At 44.3% G+C, this 18,529-nt stretch overlaps 1 protein-coding gene across 17 annotated transcripts in view; it reads right to left on the reverse strand.

Moving 5' to 3' along the window:
• Window positions 1–18,529, reverse strand: part of PPFIA2 (PTPRF interacting protein alpha 2) — a 461,781-nt gene that overhangs the window by 217,095 nt on the left and 226,157 nt on the right. The window contains exon 1 of one of the 17 annotated variants that reach the window (XM_053251942.1): window positions 2,167–2,214. The exons of the other annotated variants lie outside the window; for them this stretch is intronic. The gene's annotated coding sequence lies outside the window, so the exon portion shown is untranslated. Of the gene's footprint in view, window positions 1–2,166; window positions 2,215–18,529 lie in introns of those variants that run through there. 17 annotated transcript variants of the gene reach the window in all.

Consider the following 18,529-nt stretch of genomic DNA (forward strand, 5'->3'; position numbering starts at 1 on the left):
TATGTCACAGTCTATATACCATAAACATATCCTCTATTTTATTGCATCTTGCTTGCCAATTGTCTCTCTGCTAAAATAATGATGCTTTAGAAATCAGCCTCATGTCTTGTTTGAACACATTTAGCATTTCTTATTGCTGAATGTAAATTGGATTAAAATAATAGTTATAATTGGATAGTTAATTACATTAAAAGATTTCCTGGTGTTTACAATTAGTCAAAAATCCAGCAGAGAAAAGAAGATAGTGTCTGATTTCAACAAATGTTCCTGAACAAGGATGATGGTGGTGGTGGTGGGGTGGTGGTGGTGGTGGTGGGGGTGGTTTTGAGATTAGTGACAACCTGCAGAAACCAACATAGAAGCACCCTGTTTGAAATGCTATGATCATTCATGTCATTATTCTAATTGCTATTAGAATAATGTCAAAAGTACAGCAGTGAGGAATAATATAGCCAATAATTAAACACCTTAGCCATCAATCAGTGACAAAATCCTCCTCCTAGCAAAACTGTCAGACATTTCTTAATTATAATGAGAAATCTAAACAGCTGGAACAAAAATATTAACACTCTCTGATGCTTCAGATAGCAGTGATAAAAAGAACACTTTAAAATAGTGTTATGCTCTGCAGATCTAACTTTGTGATAAGATTTCATATTTGTAGTCTCCCAGAAGGATCCCAAATAACTTCAAATCCAATGGGGGGGAAATTGACTGGGCAGCCAAACAGGCTTTCCTGTTTGAAAAGTTCCTTACTCAGTAAATTACATGCGAAAAGGGAAGGGGGCATTCATGGAGGATTCATTGACTCAGAGAATTAATCCAGTAACAAAGGGAAAGAATCACTGTCTATCAAGAGCACTAAAGTGGGTGGAGACTGCATTAAAATAATGAAAAATGTATTCGAAAACAAGTATCCAAATTAATATACTGCATTTTTTCCTATCTCTTTTGCCAGCTGATATAGGCAATATTGTATTCATAGTGTTGTATTCTTAATCTAACTGCTCAGGTGTTTGCAATCAAATGTTCTCATTACTGAGGTGATGAACTGATAATGAACAATGTTATTATCTATCCACAGACAATCCAGATTATTTTATATGAATTTCTCTAAGGCACTATCTCAATAACTGCATGTTTACATAGTCTTGAAGTACCACTGCAATTCCCTGTGGGACTGGGCATCTGTGATGCTTTCTCCAAACACAGCCTTCATCTCCCTCTCAGTTTCCTAGTGATACAGTACCTCTCTAGGGCCAGCAAGGTGGTTCAAGAGAAGCAGCTTAATAGATGGAGAGACAAACAGACAACATAATGGATACAGACCAGTCAGGGGCATAGCAAGGTTGGAGTGGGCCCAGAGACAAGATTTTAAAATGCCCCCCCCCCCAAAGTCCAGGGCCTCCGCACACCCCAGGCCCCCAAGGATTTAAGTCTGATATTCCAAAATAAGTATGCTGCCTGCAAATACATTTCACTGAATACACACACACACGTCACAATATATAGTGATATACATTGAGTACTATACATTTGTATTACTTTTAATGCCTAGAACACACTAGAAAGATGAATTATTAAAATGGGCCCCTCGCTGCAGATTAGCAAAGGAGACTTTCAACCATGCAGGGTGAGCCTATGTTTGTTTTCTCAGAATTCTGAACAAATTCAGTCAAGTTTGATTGCAGGAGGTTTTTCACAGGAGGCTTTTAAAGCCCTTTAAGACACATCTCCTCTGGAATGGAGGTGCTGCATTCACATGTTGGCTAGATTTACCCTGAAGTCCCTGCAAGTTATTGGGGAGCAGTTCACACACAAGAAAAATAAAATAAAAGCACCACACATGCTTCACAGTTCTCACTCAGACCTTCTGGGTTGCAAAACAACTTGAACATAAGTGCATTTATAAATGAATGAATGAATAAATAAAATTAATAAAATACTGTTCCAGAAGTTTTTGCAATTTTCTGCCATGAAACAAGCCACTTAGAGGACTTTTTAGATAGTTTTTTTTAAGTCAGCAAATTTTCCAAGCTGTTTCAAAATAAATATTCAGAGTCTTCTCGGTCCGTCCCCCCCTATCCAAGCCCTATGGCAAGCAGATCCCTATATATGGGGGGCGGGGGCGGGAAAGGTAACCACAAAAAGGAGTTCACACTCTACCTGGCAAATGCTGGTCTGGGTTAAGCAGGGCAGCAAGGGGTCTTCTGCTGCAGAGAACACTCTGGCTGCCTCCTCCTTCCTGGCTTGCTTGGGCCCTACTCGAGTTCAGGCTTCACTGCGGCCTACAGGGAGGCCTCCGTGGAAGCCCCGCCCACCCACCGATCAGCTGAGAGGCGGGAGAAAAGGAGCTCTTGGCAGCTTGCCTGCTGCTTCGATTGCGGCCAGCAGAACAAGCAGGAGAGACGGCGAAGAGGGCAAGTGGCTGAGAGGCTATGGGGCTGGGCAGGGGGCAATGGGGAGTCATATGAGGTGCCTCTGGGGTGCCCCTCCAGGCAGTGGGGCCCCCAGACAACTGTCTCCCCTTGCCCTATCATTGTTACGCGCCTGAGACCAGTGCTCTTCATTGTAAGGCACAGAACCAGTGGTGGCTCCTATCAAGCTTAAGTGCCACTCCCTGCCTGATTGTTTGTTGGGCCTCTATGAAGCTTTGGGTGAAGCTAAATACTCTGCACAGTCACTCTGGCACTATGTGGAAGTGACCATTTCTGCCATGAAGTGCTGTGCTTTGCCCAGCGTCAGTGGGCTCCTTCAAGGGAAATGGAGCCCTCTTGAGCCCCTGCAACTTCTTGGAAGGTATGAATGGAGTGCTAGGAAGTAAAGCCCTACCCACACTAGGGGTGCAGCTACAAATGAGCAGATAGATTCCAAGAACCCAGGGCCCCCAGCATCTGAGGGTCCCCCAGCTCCACCCCTCCCTATTTTCTTCATTATCTCCCTCACTCCGAGGGGCTGCCGGGGAGAGGGATGAACACGCCCCCCCTCACCTAGCTACATCCCTGTCCTACACTTTCCCCGTAGAGCTCTTAAGAGAGAGCTCTGGCTCTCTTAAAGGGCCTTCGCAGTACTGCAAAAGGCACAGAGGTCAGCTGTGCAGAGGTCAGCACAACAGGCAACAGCTCTCACATTGGAGATTTATTTCTGCCCAAGTGGTTTCTGCCTTGAGGGGAAAAATGCCTTGAAAAAACATATAAAATTATTCCACATTCTCACATCTGATGGCATGATGCACATTCTAATAGAGTTGTAAGTCTCTGTGTGTGGGGCTGCAGCAAAGCTCCAAGATAAGCCCTGGCACTTTTAAAATCTGGCAGCTGCAGAAGCATTGTAACCATATTTATCTCCATTCACAACTATGGGGATAAATACGGTAATTGTTTTTGCAGCAGCCCCACAGAGAGCCTTATGGCTCCGTTAGAATGCACATCAGATCAACCACTTTTTACAATTGTGAAGGGAATTTTTCTAAAGTTATGAGCTGCTTTAGAAAAACTGTGGAGCTGTAAAGGTTGGAATGAAAAACAAGAAACCAATGAAAATGTTTATAGTGGATCTTTTCACAATACAAAAGTGTAAACACCATCAGTTTCACCACCAATGCTTATTTTAATTTTGCCCAGAGTGTCTTGCTAGACTCTCACTGGCTCTTTTATTAAACCACACCTATAAAAACAGATGTCCCTTACTGCAGCAGATTGTCACGATCTAAATCTGTCACCTTCCCTGCCGCATAGAGGGTTTCCATAAGAAGCTGCCAAAAAGGCAACATTAATCATAGCAGCCTGATGGATTTAAAATAGCTGAATGTAGCCCTGAACTTTTGAAGACAGTACACTTTTACCAGGAAGCATGTATACCCGGCATTTGTTGTTGACGTTTACTTCCTGTTTCTGAATCTCTTATGTAATATCTAAGGTGCAACTCCTGCATTTTCCTCTACAGCGCTAGATGCAGGGCTCATGCATGTTATCAAATGAGAAGACATGTAAGTTACACTTTGGATATTACTGAGAAAATTTGGAAAGAAGTGTATGTCACTTGTGCATCCTTCCCCTTGCTTCTCCATAACATCTGAAGCCACCCACAAATCCTGGACTTTTCAGCTTCCTCATTTAAACAAAAAAGAAGAAGTTGTGCACATTATAGAATACAGGTGTGGAGACCTGTTTTTTCCACTGCAGTGAGTAACCAGACTTCTTGTAGGTGACGTTCCATATATATATATATATACATATATATATCTGGATCTGGCCTCCATGGAAATGGTACGCCAACAAACATAGCAATCAAGGGGTAAGAGCTTCCAGGGTTTTTTTTTAACTACATGATAGAGAAAGTGACTCCATATTCAGTACTGCCCTCAGACAAACACTGAATCCAGGGATGCTGAGGGGTGTGGCAACAAGTGCAGTGCTGATTTAAGTGCTGGCACAACTTGAGATGGCACCACTCTCTGTCTGGCCATGCTCCTTAAATGGGCCATGCCCCCTGATGTAGACATCAGCATCAAGGAGCTGGGCCAGCCTTTGGGCATCATCTTCCCTCTCCTACTGCTTACCTTCTGGGCACACCAGGGCAGGGTTTTCAAAACCCATTCCCATGTGAACAGGAGGCAAGCAGCAGGGAAAGTGGTGCACAAGGGCAAGTGAAGTATAGCTGGCTCAACTGTTCCTGTCCAAGGGACTGGGCTAGCTGGTCCAGCTCCCCTGCATCTCCATTGCATGCCGGCTGCTTACCTTCTGGGCCATGCTGGGGATGCCCAGTGCACCTAGAAGGTAAGCAGGAAGGAACAAGGGAAGGAAGTGCACAAGATATGTGGGGTTGGTCCAGGCCTTGTGTACCTGCTTCTCTTGGTTGCTTACCTCAGCAGCTGCAGCATGAAAAGTACTTTTGGCATGCAGCCAGGGGTGCACCTAGGTAATTGGGGCATCCTGACCACCACTGCCATGAGGCCCCCACCCCAATGTCCACCCAAACCTGCTGCAGCCATCCCATGCCTGCTGCACCTCGCCGAACCTCCCCCCCCACTAATTTCAGCCACCATATGCACAGCCAAGGGGCAGCAGCTTGGAAATGAGCCAAGCATGCCTCCCCACCCCCCGCGGTGAACAGAGCGACTGCTAGGCCTGCCAGTGATGTCATGGGCTTTTGATGATCTAATTCAACTGTGTAGGCGTGTAGGAGGGCCCCACAGTTACCAAGAGCTGTTGGGCTGGCCGGACAGGCTGAGTGGTTACTCCATTTTCTGCCGCCATCACCATGGGGAAGAGGCCTGCTTGGCTCACCCCTGACCCCCACACATGGTGGCTGAAATTGGGGGGGGAGTGAACGGAGGTTTGGCATGGTGGCTCAGCAGTGGGGCAGGCGTGGGGTGGCCGCGGGAGCCCCCCGGCCTTTTGGAGGCCCCTTGGACCCTGGAGGCCATGGACTGGGGCTCCAGGGTCAAGTGCCTCTGCATGCAGCAGCAGCTTGTCTTCTGTCTCACTGCTTCACTAGCTGGGTGGCTCAGCAAGGTAGCAAGGGAGCAAGACAGAAATTAAACCACTCTTCTGTGTGAAAAGCATCTCTCATGCTGCAGCTGCTGAAGTCAGCAGCCAGGAGAAGGGGAAGGTGGCACATGAGGGCGAGGGAGCAGCAGGGCAGCTGAGGTGATGCCCATGGGCAGTGAAGGCAGGACAGGATGCCCGCACTCAGCACTCAGGTGTGGTGCCACCTGAGACCAGTCACCTGCACTCGTAGCATGGATGCCACCTGAGACCAACCGCCTCACCTCAACTCACTAGCCAGCCACCCCTGTACACATGCATGTCATCACCAGGGAGCACAGCCAATGGTGCTGTCCCATTCCTCCTCTACCCAGGAACAGCATATTTGGAATTGAAAGGTCTGAAAAGAATCTTTTACATCCTGTTGTAGGAGAGACTGTATTTTGGAATCTAAATTGTTTTTCCATGCCATACAGAATTTCAAGTGTTGTCAACACTCATTCCTTTTGGACTGGACAGAAGTATGTTTAAATACATTTATACCAGTGTCTGGCAAGGCCGGCTGTCTTTACCGCCGAGGACAGAGTGGTGAGTGGGCCTGAGGAGACAGGGACGGGTGGCAGCCAGGGAGAAGTGGAGGAAAGACGGCCAACGGGCAGGGACACGGCTCCAGAGGAGGAGGGGCAGAGCCCTGAAAGAGCCAAAGGGGAGGGATGTGAGGATAACATCAGTAGCATGCCTCCCGAAGGCAGGGGGTCTGACCAGGAGGAGGGAGAAGGGGGAGAGACACTGGCAGCAGCTGTAAAGGGTAGAGAGAGGGAATAAAGAGGGGCATTGGCCCATAATTGGGGGTGGGCGATGCATAGCCTGTGAGGGGGCATATAAGGAGCCGGCCAGGGGTGAGACGCTGGCTGGTGGTGAGTGTCAGGGGTCCCCGGAGAGGGGAAGACACTAGAAGCAATCAGCCTGGGATGGAGGAGGCACAGGGTGACAGTCAACCCCCTCCCTGTCCCTGCTCTGAGGCTGGTCCCGGTAAGCCCAGCCAGGCTTGCTAAGGGGACAGGAACGTATAGCCGATCAATCAAGTATGATCTGCTGTACCTAATTTTCATTTTTTGGCAAATAAAACTAAAAGTTGCCAGACCAAACAGAAGAACAAATGAATATTAACAAAGCCACAAACTTAGGCTAGAACCATTTTTAATTCTCACTGGTTTATAAAAGCAGCATTATCTGTATTAACAGAGACAGTACTGACTGTGTTAATTAGCCCGTTTTGGAATGTTCATGTTCTATAAATCATATTCTAAGAGTTCCTTGAAAGGAAAAGGTCAAACATTTTGAAAGTTAAATCAGATAATATCCTCCCTGTGTCAAAGAGCAAATCCCATCACTGCTGCAACATGAAAATATATCTAGGAATATTTTTCACTCAGACTAAGCTGATCTATGTACCTTACTTCAATTTATAATTTGCCCTAGGGAGCTTATTATTTGATATGTCTCTTCTGTGAGTTATTTTAAGATCTAGGCAACATTATTTCATTACTATCAAACAATACTTCTAAAACTGTACCGTATAATTTATCTTTCTGGCCTATGACACATAACCAATGTTTATTATATCATGTAAGTATGAGTTACTTGCACACAAACAGTACACTTCTTGTATATCATTTAGAACAGTTGGATGATTCAACCGAGCCAATATGATATTTAGAACTCATCAAGCAAACAGATCTCATTCTAGTGTGGGCCTGAAAATATTTGATGCATACACTATTGAATAGTTTTGGGGTGTTGAGGGCATTTGGGATTGGAAATCCCTTGGTAAATTTTATGAGGAAGGACTCCATTACATTTTCCCAATAATTTTTAAAGAGTGGGTCCTTACCAGAATAGTGGCAATGGCAGCAGCAGTGCCTTTTCTTTCTTTAACAGCTTATGCCCTGACTCGATGGGAAGCAGCAACAACAAAGTTTGATATGCATTGCCCTCTCCAGTAGCTGGCTCCTGTCAGTCACCATATTCTCCTAAAATGTATCAGGAAATGACACTCCCCCACCCCCGTGCACCAAGAATTGACCCTGCTGGCATCACTGCCCACAGAGGCACAGCATAATCTGTAAAGGGAACAAAACATGATTCCCCAAAACACCTGTGTCTTTCTCAGAACTGGGGGGGCGGGGGGAGAGAGAGAGAGAGAGAGAGAGAGAGAGAGAGAGAGAGAGAGAGAGAGAGGATGGTTTTGGGATTCTTCTAAAATGTGAATATGCTACAGTTGCTGTTTTCTCATCACCAGGAGCAAAATAAAGTTTTAAGAGAATGGCCTGGTTCAGACGTAACACAGAACTGAAGGTCCAATGGACCCATGGTTCCATGCCCCCCTCTCCCTGCTCTCCCGTCCACATTTGGACGTTGGGGAGAGCTGTCTCTCTGCAGTCAGTGAGACTGCAGAGAGGCAGGGGAGCTGGCTGTGCAGGCTTCCTTCTTTCCTGAAGGACAGCCCACACAGCCATTCAGGCTGGAGTGATGGATGAGCGTCCTCCCTTAACTCCAGTTCCGTGGGGCCCAAACCTCGGTACCAGCGTTTGGATTTAATGCTGGCACCACAGAAATTGAATTTGCGGCAGCGAAACTCCACTCTGACTGAAGGTACAGAGTGGAGTTTGGCAAGGGAAATTATGAGTCACTTCCCCCAAAAAACTCCATTTCCCCAAATTTGGATGTTCGGATTAGAAAACCGGAGGTGAAAGGTCTTACAGTTTCCTGTTACATCTGAACTGGGCCAATGTCTTGCTAGACTATTCTCCATTAAGTATGGTGTTGAGGAAGTATGGGTTCAAGTGTTTTCTTTTCCTCCCTGCAGGCAAAGTCAAAGAAGGAGGGATGGCCCAAAACCTCAGCTCTAATTTGAAGTGACCCCTTCAATTTGGACCAAAATGAATCAAGATGGTCACCTGAAGCACCAATTTGAATTGGGAGCCCCTTTGAATTGAATCTTTGCTCTGCTACACGATATAGAGTCCTGTTCATTGCTTAAGTTATACCTTTGTACTGTCCACACTGCCTCTTAAATTTTAAGCTTCTACATTATTTCTTGTTTACACAGTCAGACAGGTGTTATTGACTGGTTTGTTTTATCCAGACATCGAGTCCTTCCCAAGGACCTGGGATGGCTGAATTTTATCATCAATACTGTTGGTTATTATAGATATCGTCCCAAATATAGGCTGTTCCCAGTAAAGCTGCTTTTTGTAATTGGCTGATGGTGATTTCTGTTGCCCCTATGGTGTTGAGGTGCTCTACAAGGTTTTTTGGAACTGCACCCAGGGCGCCAATTACCACTGGGATTATTTTGGTCTTCTTCTGCCACAGCCTTTCAATTTCAATTTGTAGATCTTTGTATTTGGTGATTTTTTCTATTTCTTTTTCTTCTATTCTGCTATCCCCTGGTATTGCTATGTTGATTATTTTGACTTGTTTTTCTTTCTTCTCGACTACAGTTCTATCTGGTATATTGTGTGGCAGATGTTTGTCTGTTTGTATTCGGAAGTCCCATAATATTTTTACATCTTCATTTTCTTCAGCTTTTTCAATGTTATGGTCCCACCAATTCTTGGCTACAGGTAGCTTGTATTTTTTTGCAGATGTTCCAGTGTATCATCCCTGCTACCTTGTCATGCCTTTGTTTGTAGTCAGTCTGTGCGATCTTTTTACAACAGCTGATTAGGTGGTCCACTGTTTCATCTGCTTCTTTACAAAGGTGGCACTTGCTGTTTGTTGTGGATTTTTCTACTTTTGCTCTTATTGCATTTGTTCATAGTGCCTGTTCTTGCACAGCCAGTATTAAACCCTCTGTTTCTTTCTTCAAGTTGCCATTCTCAAGCCATTGCCAGGTCTTGGTGATGTCTGATTTTCCACTTATATTGTGCAAATATTGACCATGCAGGGGCTTATTTTTCCATTTTTCTGCTCGGTTCTTGACTTGTTCTTTCTTGTAGGCCTGCTTTCTTTCATTGGTGTTGAATAGTTTTGCGTTATTGACCATTGTAACTGCATCTTCTTCACTGTCCTTGATATATTCTTCAAGGCCTCTTTTCTCCTCCTCTACTGTTTGATAGACTTGCAGCATTCCTCTTCCACCTGAGCTGCGAGGGAGGTATAGTCTATCGACATCACTGCGGGGGTGCAGAGCATGATTGATGGTCATGATTTTCCTGGTCTTACAATCTAGCGTCTCTAGCTCTGCCTGGGTCCAGTCTATTATTCCTGCACTGTATCTGATAACGGGTATAGCCCAGGTGTTTATGGCTTGTATGGTGTTCCCGCCATTGAGTTTGGAATTGAGGATTTTTCTAACTCTCCTGATGTATTCACTTCCAATTTTTCTTTTAACTTCAGTGTGTGCAATCTTATCAGCCTGGAGAATGCCCAAGTATTTGTAAGGTTCTTTCTCTTCCAGGTTATTGATCTTGCTTCCATTGGGCAGTTCTATTCCTTCTGTTTTTCTTATTTTCCCTCTGTTCATTATTAATGCAGCACACTTGTCTAGTCCAAACTCCATTGCTATATTGCTACTGAATATACAGACAGTGTTTAGCAGTGATTCGATTTCTGACTGGGACTTTCCATACAACTTCAGATCGTCCATGTACAGCAGATGGCTGATTTGACTTGATGTTTTAGATGTTTGGTATCCGAGGCCTGTTTTGTTTAGTATTTGTGAAAGTGGGGTCATGGTGATTACAAACAACAGAGGGGATAGTGAGTCCCCTTGGAAAATGCCTCTTCTAATGCTAACCTGTCCAAGTGTCTCACCATTGATTGTTAACTGTGTACTCCACATGCTCATTGCTTTTTTATAAATATCTGAATGTTTTTGCTGACACCAGTTGTTTCTAAACATTTTAGTATCCATGTGTGAGGCAACGAATCGAAGGCTTTCTTGTAGTCAATCCATGCAACACTTAGATTGGTTTTTCTTCTCTTGCAGTTTTCTAAAATCATTTTGTCAATCAGCAGCTGGTCTTTTGTGCCTCTGGTGTTCAGGCAATTTCCTTTTTGTGTTGGCATTTTTCATACATCATCATCATCATCATCATCATCATTATTATTATTATTACATTTACATCCCGCTCTTCCTCCAAGGAGCCCAGAGCGGTGTACTACATACTTAAGTTTCTCTTTCACAACAACCTGTGAAGTAGGCTAGGCTGAGAGAGAAGTGACTGGCCCAGAGTCACCCAGCTAGTATTATGGCTCAATGGGGATTTGAACTCGGGTCTCCCCGGTCCTAGTCCAGCACTCTAACCACTACACCACACTGGCTTCTACATGCCAGTGACTTCATAAGCAGTTTCTTGAAGACCGCCTTCCAGTTTGAATAACCTTTTTGCTAAATCAGTTTGCATTTTGTCAGCTTTTTTTGGGGGGGGGGGGACATTTTAAACAACTGCATTGTCAGCTGGGCTACTTTATAACTAAGGACACTATTTGGAGAGAAGGGAGGAGGGACTATGGCCTAGTTCTCACATTCCGTTGGCCTATATGAAGCAGCTATCACATGGGGAGCACCAGAAGGTGTGCACAGGGAAAGCTGGGAGGTGTAGTCATTTCAAATGCTTCCCCCATCAGAACTCTCTGGGGACCATACCTCCCTCATGTCGTGTTGCATGCACCTTTCCTGGGAGAGGAGAGCTGGTCTTGTGGTAGCAAGCATAACTTGTCCCCTTAGCTAAGCACGGTCTGCCCTGGTTGCTTATGAATGGGAGACTAGAAGTGTGACCACTGGAAGATATTCTCCTCAGGGGATGGAGCTACTTTGGGAAGAGCAGAAGGTTTCAAGTTCTCTCTGGCTTCTCCAAGATAGGGCTGAGAGATTCCTGCCTGCAACCTTGGAGAAGCTACTGCCAGTCTGTGTAGACAATATAGAGCTAGATAGACCAATGGTCTGACTCCGTATATGGCAGCTTCCTATGTTCCTATGTTCCAGCTGTTACTGGGGCAGCAGAAGGCTCTGCTTCCCATATAGGAGGCCCTCCCCACCTATTTAGCTACTATTTAACACTGTTTAAAAATCATACACTTGCAAAGCACATGCTTAAAGTAATGTGCAGTTTGACCCTGAGTTAGGGATGGAAGAGCACCTGCTCAGTCAGTGGGGCCCCTGGAGTGCATGCCAGCCCAAAATAAATGCCAACTCCTCTCCTCTCCCTAAATTTTCGTTGCTTTCAGGCTGCAATCCTAGGCATGCTTACATGGGAGTAAAACTCATTGGGTACATCATGGAACATATTTCTGAGAAAACATGCATAGGATGGCACTCTCGGGCAGTTTCCAGCTCTTGTGTTGCTGCAGGATACCTGGGGGCCAGTAAAATAGTCCTTGCGGACCTTATCTGACCTCCGGGCCTTATCTCGTGTAGGCTGATCTATACAGTTATGTAGGATTAATACATTATAATAACCAACATTCCATGAAATACAGAATTTCAGAATGCTGTCTCTTTTTCTTAAGGGTATATACTTAGTATCACTTGGGCAGAAAAAAAGAGGATATCTTATTGCTTATAACTTGCATTTCGTAGTTCAACTTTTCTCATGCAAAAGCTTGGCTAATGATGAACAGGACTGAATAAGCTTTAAAAAACAGAAATGGAGAACTGTAATGAAGGACAGCAGCAAATCATGCACCAAAGATCAATTGCATACAAATGGGTTCTTAGGTTTTGCTGGCATGCTCTTGGCAACTGCGGTAGGTCTATGTATTTGTTTCTTTTATGAATTCAGTTTTATGCTCTGCTTTTTTAGTTAAACGTAATGCTAGATATTTTATATTTTTAAAAGCCAGATATCATATTTATGAAGTAGGCTAGTTAGATTGCTAACTTGACAAAGAGGCACCTTTTAATGGGGTGGTTCTCTTTATTTAGCAGGGAGAGAGCAACTGGCCCTATCCATTCCCAGCACAGTACCTCCAGTGACTGTTGCTGGTGTCTATCTTATGTTTATTTTAGACTGTGAGCCCTTTGGGGACAAGGATCCATCTTATTTATTTATTATTTCTCTATGTAAACCACCCTGAGCCATTTTTGGAAGGGTGGTATAGAATTAGAATAAATACATAATAATAAATAATTTTTCAGCAAGACAATTGATAGTCTATAGATAAATCTCACAGTAAATTTGTTCATCTAGATGGGATCTAAATCCCAACAGATGTCTCAGCAGTATGAAAGTTAAGGGGCAGAACTATTAAATACACAAAAATATTTTAATATAATATATAGGCATAACTTAAATAACAGAACTTACATTCACATTAATAGTAAAATAAATTGCACTGACATATGATATAATGTTAAGATTCACAAGGATAAGCAATCCTTCCAAAACATATACTAGCTGACTTTTGTTAATCAGTGTGTGTGGGGTGCAATGGACAAAATATATTTAATTATTTATTAGACTATGAGGCTATTCACAGTGCAAGAGAGAGGGTGTGCAGGGGGAAGTCAGGGCCCAATTTACCTCCCCCCGCAGACAATTGCGGACATGCTGCTGAGAGTGCAGCTGGCTCTCCCAGATGATCCACGTTTCTCCAAGACGAGCCCAGACTAGTGTGGTGCATTGAGGAATACCCCTGTAACTCACATACTGTGAGATGACCACTCTAGGCACCCATCTCTGTGTTTGCTTCTGTTGTGTGCAGTCCGAGCATACACACTACTCTGACACTGGGGTTAAAAGTCAGGCTACCCTCAAGGGCAGCACCGGGATCGATCCTGACAGTGCACACAGACAGCCAAACCCAGGGTTTAAGCCTTTATTTCTACTTAGATTTTGGGCCTTCAGAGTGAGGTACAAACACTCAAATCATTTTTGTCCAGTGTACCACACCTGTGTACAAGTTTCCTCATGAAAACTATTCACACTGGAACTAAAATTCACCCCCCACTCCCTTTCTGTATTCTGTCAAAGTCTTAATGTCAAGATATTTTAATTCCAGAAAAAAGCACATTCAAGCAACAATATTCAGAGGGATGAAGGGGACACCCTCTCAGTGTTAATTGGAAGACTTTCTAAGTGAGAACTCTTATACACCGACAATGTTTCTTCAGCTTATCTATGTATTACTATTTCTAGTTCTGAATTCCTTGTTCTGTAGGAACTTCTGGTATAAAAGGTATGGTTGCCAGTCCTCCAGAACTGGCCTGGAGCCTCCAGCAATCAGCATCAATCTCCAGGTGACTATTCAAAGCAATCCTGGATATTTTAATGGCTTGATATTATGAAAAATATTGGGGTGGAAAATAGTAGGGGAAATTATATGGGAATAACTTCAGTCAGAGCTGGCAACCCAAATAGCAAACCTTGGTCTTCCTCTGTACCTTTTGGAATATGAACTAGATGAATCCTCAAAAGCACTTTAATCATGTAATTATCACTATGGAGTAGTTGGCCCTCTCTTTGTAACATCTGTGTTTCCTCTATGGTAATTATTCCTAGGGTAATGTTATTCTAGATCTGGAACATATTGCATTGGCTACTCCTGCTCCCATTTTTACATACACAGAAAGGTGAACAAGTTCAGGAAGATTTTTGTATGTGTATATGTCTAGAAGCAAAGTTCAGCTACATTTTTCTCTACCCCACACCATTCCTTTGTGCAAAGGACTCTGAGATAGCTAATAACACACTGTTTTGAAAGAAAATTAGTGAACATAACCTGCAGTAACCAGCAATCCATTCTGATGTTGCCATAGCTGCAGCTGCACAAACAATGGATAGGTATTCACAAACAAAGGAGGATCCTATGCCTGGCAAGGCAGACAGAGATCTGACAAACTAAGTAAGAATAATAATTATACATGGGACTTTATTCTTGTGTCTTCAGTGTATGGAGTAATCATCAATCTCACACCCCCTCACAACCCAATCTCAATGCTGCCTAAATTAGTCTTGACATAATTTAGTAATGCAATGATCCTGGGAAAGATAGGCATGTGTTATCTGTATATCTTAAGACAAAACCCAGAATTATAAGCTCTAATTTGCTGGAAATCTTTGCATACAGAGAAGCTTGATGTGATGCCGTATGATACTTGTGGATTAACTTCGGGTTTGCTCCAGCCCCATACTAAGATTCTTCACACCAACCTCTTACAGTAGTGCACCTAGATAATTTTGATGCCTGGACCGCTCCCGCTGTGGCCCCCCCATGAGGCCCCCTGAAACCTGCCGACCTTCCCCCACCACGATGGATGGAGTGACCACTGGGCCTGTCTGTCCAGTCCAGTGGCTCTTGAGACCTGCGATGCACTCCAGCACACATGCACAGTTTAAAAAGATCGCCGCAAGCCTGTGATGTCACGGGCGTGTGATGATCTATTTCAACTGTGCAGGTGCGCTGGAGTGCCTCTCAGCTCTCAAGAGCTACTGGGCCAGTTGGACAGGCCCAGCAGTTGCTCCATCTGCCGCTGCCATGGTGGGAGGCCTGTTCAGCTCACCCCCGGCTGCCACCTCTTGTCTGTGCACATGGCGGCTGAAATTATGAAAAAGAAATTGGAGGTTTGGTGCAGCAGAGAAGTGGTGGGGTGGGCATGGGGTGGCAACAAGAGGCCCCCCTCAGGCCATTTGGAGGCCAACTGGACCTTGGAGGCCATGGACTGGACCTTGGAGACTTCCAACCCCAAGGTCTGGGGGTAAGAACGCCTCTGCTTACAGATGCTCTTCATGTATTCAGTGAGCACATGGGTGAGACATGACAGTGTAGAGGCAGACTCCGCCCCCAACCCACATATGTAGCTTGAATCTGCTGCAGAGACACCCCCACCCTCCCATTAACTGGATATACAAAGAACATCTGTAAGGAGCCTATATTTCTGCATGTTCTGAACCTACCTAAAGCTTTTTAAATTCCAGCACCGAAGGCCGATTCATACAATTACTTCATGCTAAAGCTGCAGCTATAAGTTTTAGTCAGTCAATGCACCGGTTCAGACGATACAATCCCCACCCACACAATCAGGAAGGGAACATGTTGCAAATGCAGCCATTAGGCTGTCCTCTGCGAATGTCCCAGCACCACCTGGCATATCCCTTTATTGTTGGGGCACTCTTCATCCAAATGGCCCATTGACATGTGAGCCAAATACTTCTTTAAACAAGGATTTGGAGTACATGTAGAAGGGCCATTTGGATTAACAGTCCTCCCATGCAACAGGGACATCCGGGGAGGACATCCAGACCAGCATGAGCTTCCCCTTCTTGACTGTGTGAATGGGGATGGTATCATCTGAATTGGTCAAATGCTAACTTTTAGCCATACTACCATAGACTCAAATGTTTAGGAAAGTTGCTGAATGGCATGCACAGTCTGGCATGAACTCATATCAAGGTGGCAGTCTGGAAGAACTCATATCAAGGTGGTTTCCAAAAGTTAATACAATAAAATTCCATAAAATCACATCATATTAAAACCATTTAAGACCATAAAAACACCCCCCAAAACCCAGTGATCAATGTGGAAAGAATAATATTGGGGGAGGGTTAATGCCTTTAAGTCCCATTTATAGGTTTCATGAAGGCATCTAGTTGCCCAACTGCCAACTGAGGGCAAGAAAACTTTTGGTGTGATCAAGCAGAGCCCTTATTTTCTTATGGGTTTTTCTTCTTGTTGTTACAGTCACAGTTGTACTTAAAATACTGTTAGACTTAGCAAAACAGTTTTATATTCAAGTACTGTTTTTGAAATGTTCCTTTATTCATCTTTTGTGCTTAGTGTTTTTGCTAGTCTGTGTATATAAATGTACAGTATTGAGTTGTCATAGCTTAGCAAAGACTAGGCAAAAACTGCAGGCTAATTTCCACAGAATATGCTTCATTCAACACACGCAGCACAAAGGACAAAGAGGGCTGACTTAAGGAGAAAGAGGGCTGACTCTTACCAAACTAAGGAAGCACAAACAGGACAAACCTAACAATAAGCAAACTCTTTGGAAGAATACCTCTAGTGGGAATTCTACATTATGGCATGGGCACTGAAAATGATCAAGACCTGAAAGATGAAGTCCCAGCAGGAGCAGCTCATCCTAATGAGACTGGGGTGGGGTTTGGTGTAAGTCTCTCCTTCTCAGAGATTTCTTGCTTCTCTTTTTCCCATCCCACCCCAGTGTTAATGAGAGCCATGATGCCTAAAGGCTGCCCATTCATCAGGTAGAATTGAACAGGCTGGTCAATTATGAACCAACCCATGCAGCTCAGCCTGATGAATGACCAGCCTGCAGGCAGTGTGGCAGTCACTAATTCTGGAGTGGGGTGGGATGGAAGAGAGAGGAGCACACTGAGCTCTGAGAAGGGGAAGCAGCTGTACCTACTTTGCACACCCCAAACCATTAGGACAAGCTGCTCCAAAATCCCAGTTAAATTTATCTAGGGTAACTAACAACCAAACTACCTTAAACTGTGCTAAAGATGAAAGGTGGGGGGAACTAACCAAATGTTGCAAAATAAAACTGAAAGATCTATATGTGTGCCAAATTTCAGAGTTCTCTGCTCAATCATTCCCAATTTCCCCCCTCTTTTCACCTAGACATCTATGGAGATTTTATCTGATTTTTATTGATAAATGTTTGGCATGGTGTTCTTGTGCAAGAACACTGTATTGTCAAACCAAAATGCTGTTCTTGAACACAAGGACACCATATCAAACCTAGAATTTGAAAAAAAAAAAAAGCTCTTGGAATGATGATCCTAGCTGCTGCTATTTGAGAGGAGAGGCTGTTCTGTGCTCAGGATAGTGGTGTGTACAAAACCAGATTGCCCAGTTTGGTTTGAATCCAGAACTGACATGAATTGGACAGGGCATGTTTGGTTTTGCCACCCCCTGACCCCCACCTTGGGTCTGGTTTGGCGGGGGGCTCACCATTAAAAAAAAAAGATTTTTAAAAATTTACTCACCCCTCCAGGGGGCTTCTCCAAGGCCGCGGGGGTGTCTCTGGAGGTTCCTCCTCCCCCCGCCAGCCTCCGTTAATGACCAAATTGAAGACCACCTGAATGAGGTGATTTGGGCATTAACAGAGGCCAGCAGGGGGAGGGGGAACCTCTGGAGAGCTCCCTGTGGCCTTGGAGAAGACCCCCCCAGAGGGGTTGAGTAAATATATATATTTTAAATTATTACCCCACAAACAGGCTGGGGGGTTCGATATTGAACCATCAAACCAAACCGGTTCAATGTTGAACCGGTTCAGAAAGGAACCTTTCGCACATCCCTAGCTCTGGATCACTGGTAAATGCACAGGCAGGCAGATGGCAGAAGACTGCAGCCATTTCTAAAATGGCCCTCCTAAACAAACAAACAAACAAACAAACAAACAAACAAACAAATAAATATTGCCCTAACTGCTGAAAGATGCCAACACCATTTTGTATTTCTGATGCCATTTTGTTTTCTGATATTCTGATATTTCCCCCATTTTTTTTAAATATTAGGATAGAGAATCCAATAATTCTAATTCACTATGGGCTTCTAAATATTGCATCAGAATTATTTCCAAAACATCCAATATTCCCGCTATCTATATCAAATATATCCAACTGCACAGGCCTAGTAATCATACATAAGCAATGACCATCTAGTTTTAAGGATGACTATCTATCTATCTAATTCTCTAAGGAGTACCCATGGCTAATCTCATGTATGGCAGCTCTTACGAGAGCTCACAAACAGAAGCACCATGGTGATTTGGCAGTGGAGATTCCATATGCAGATAGGGAGGAGGAGCCTGTGAGGGCAGAAGCATGATGGTGACTGGGCAGTGGGGATTCCATATGCAGATAGGGAGGAGGAGCCTGTGCCACCATGGTGATCAGGCAATGGGGATTCCATATGCTGTTAGGGAGGAGGAGCCTGTGATGGTTAAGGACATTTCGTTACTGGTTGGAAGATGTTCTTGATTGTAGAGGAGAGGAATCTATCTATATAAAAAGGGATAGTGGGCAGGGGTCTGTGAAGATAGGGGTCATGAGGGAGGAAAG

This window comes from Hemicordylus capensis, chromosome 5 (genome assembly GCF_027244095.1).
Source record: "Hemicordylus capensis ecotype Gifberg chromosome 5, rHemCap1.1.pri, whole genome shotgun sequence".
Classification (NCBI taxonomy): domain Eukaryota; kingdom Metazoa; phylum Chordata; class Lepidosauria; order Squamata; family Cordylidae; genus Hemicordylus; species Hemicordylus capensis.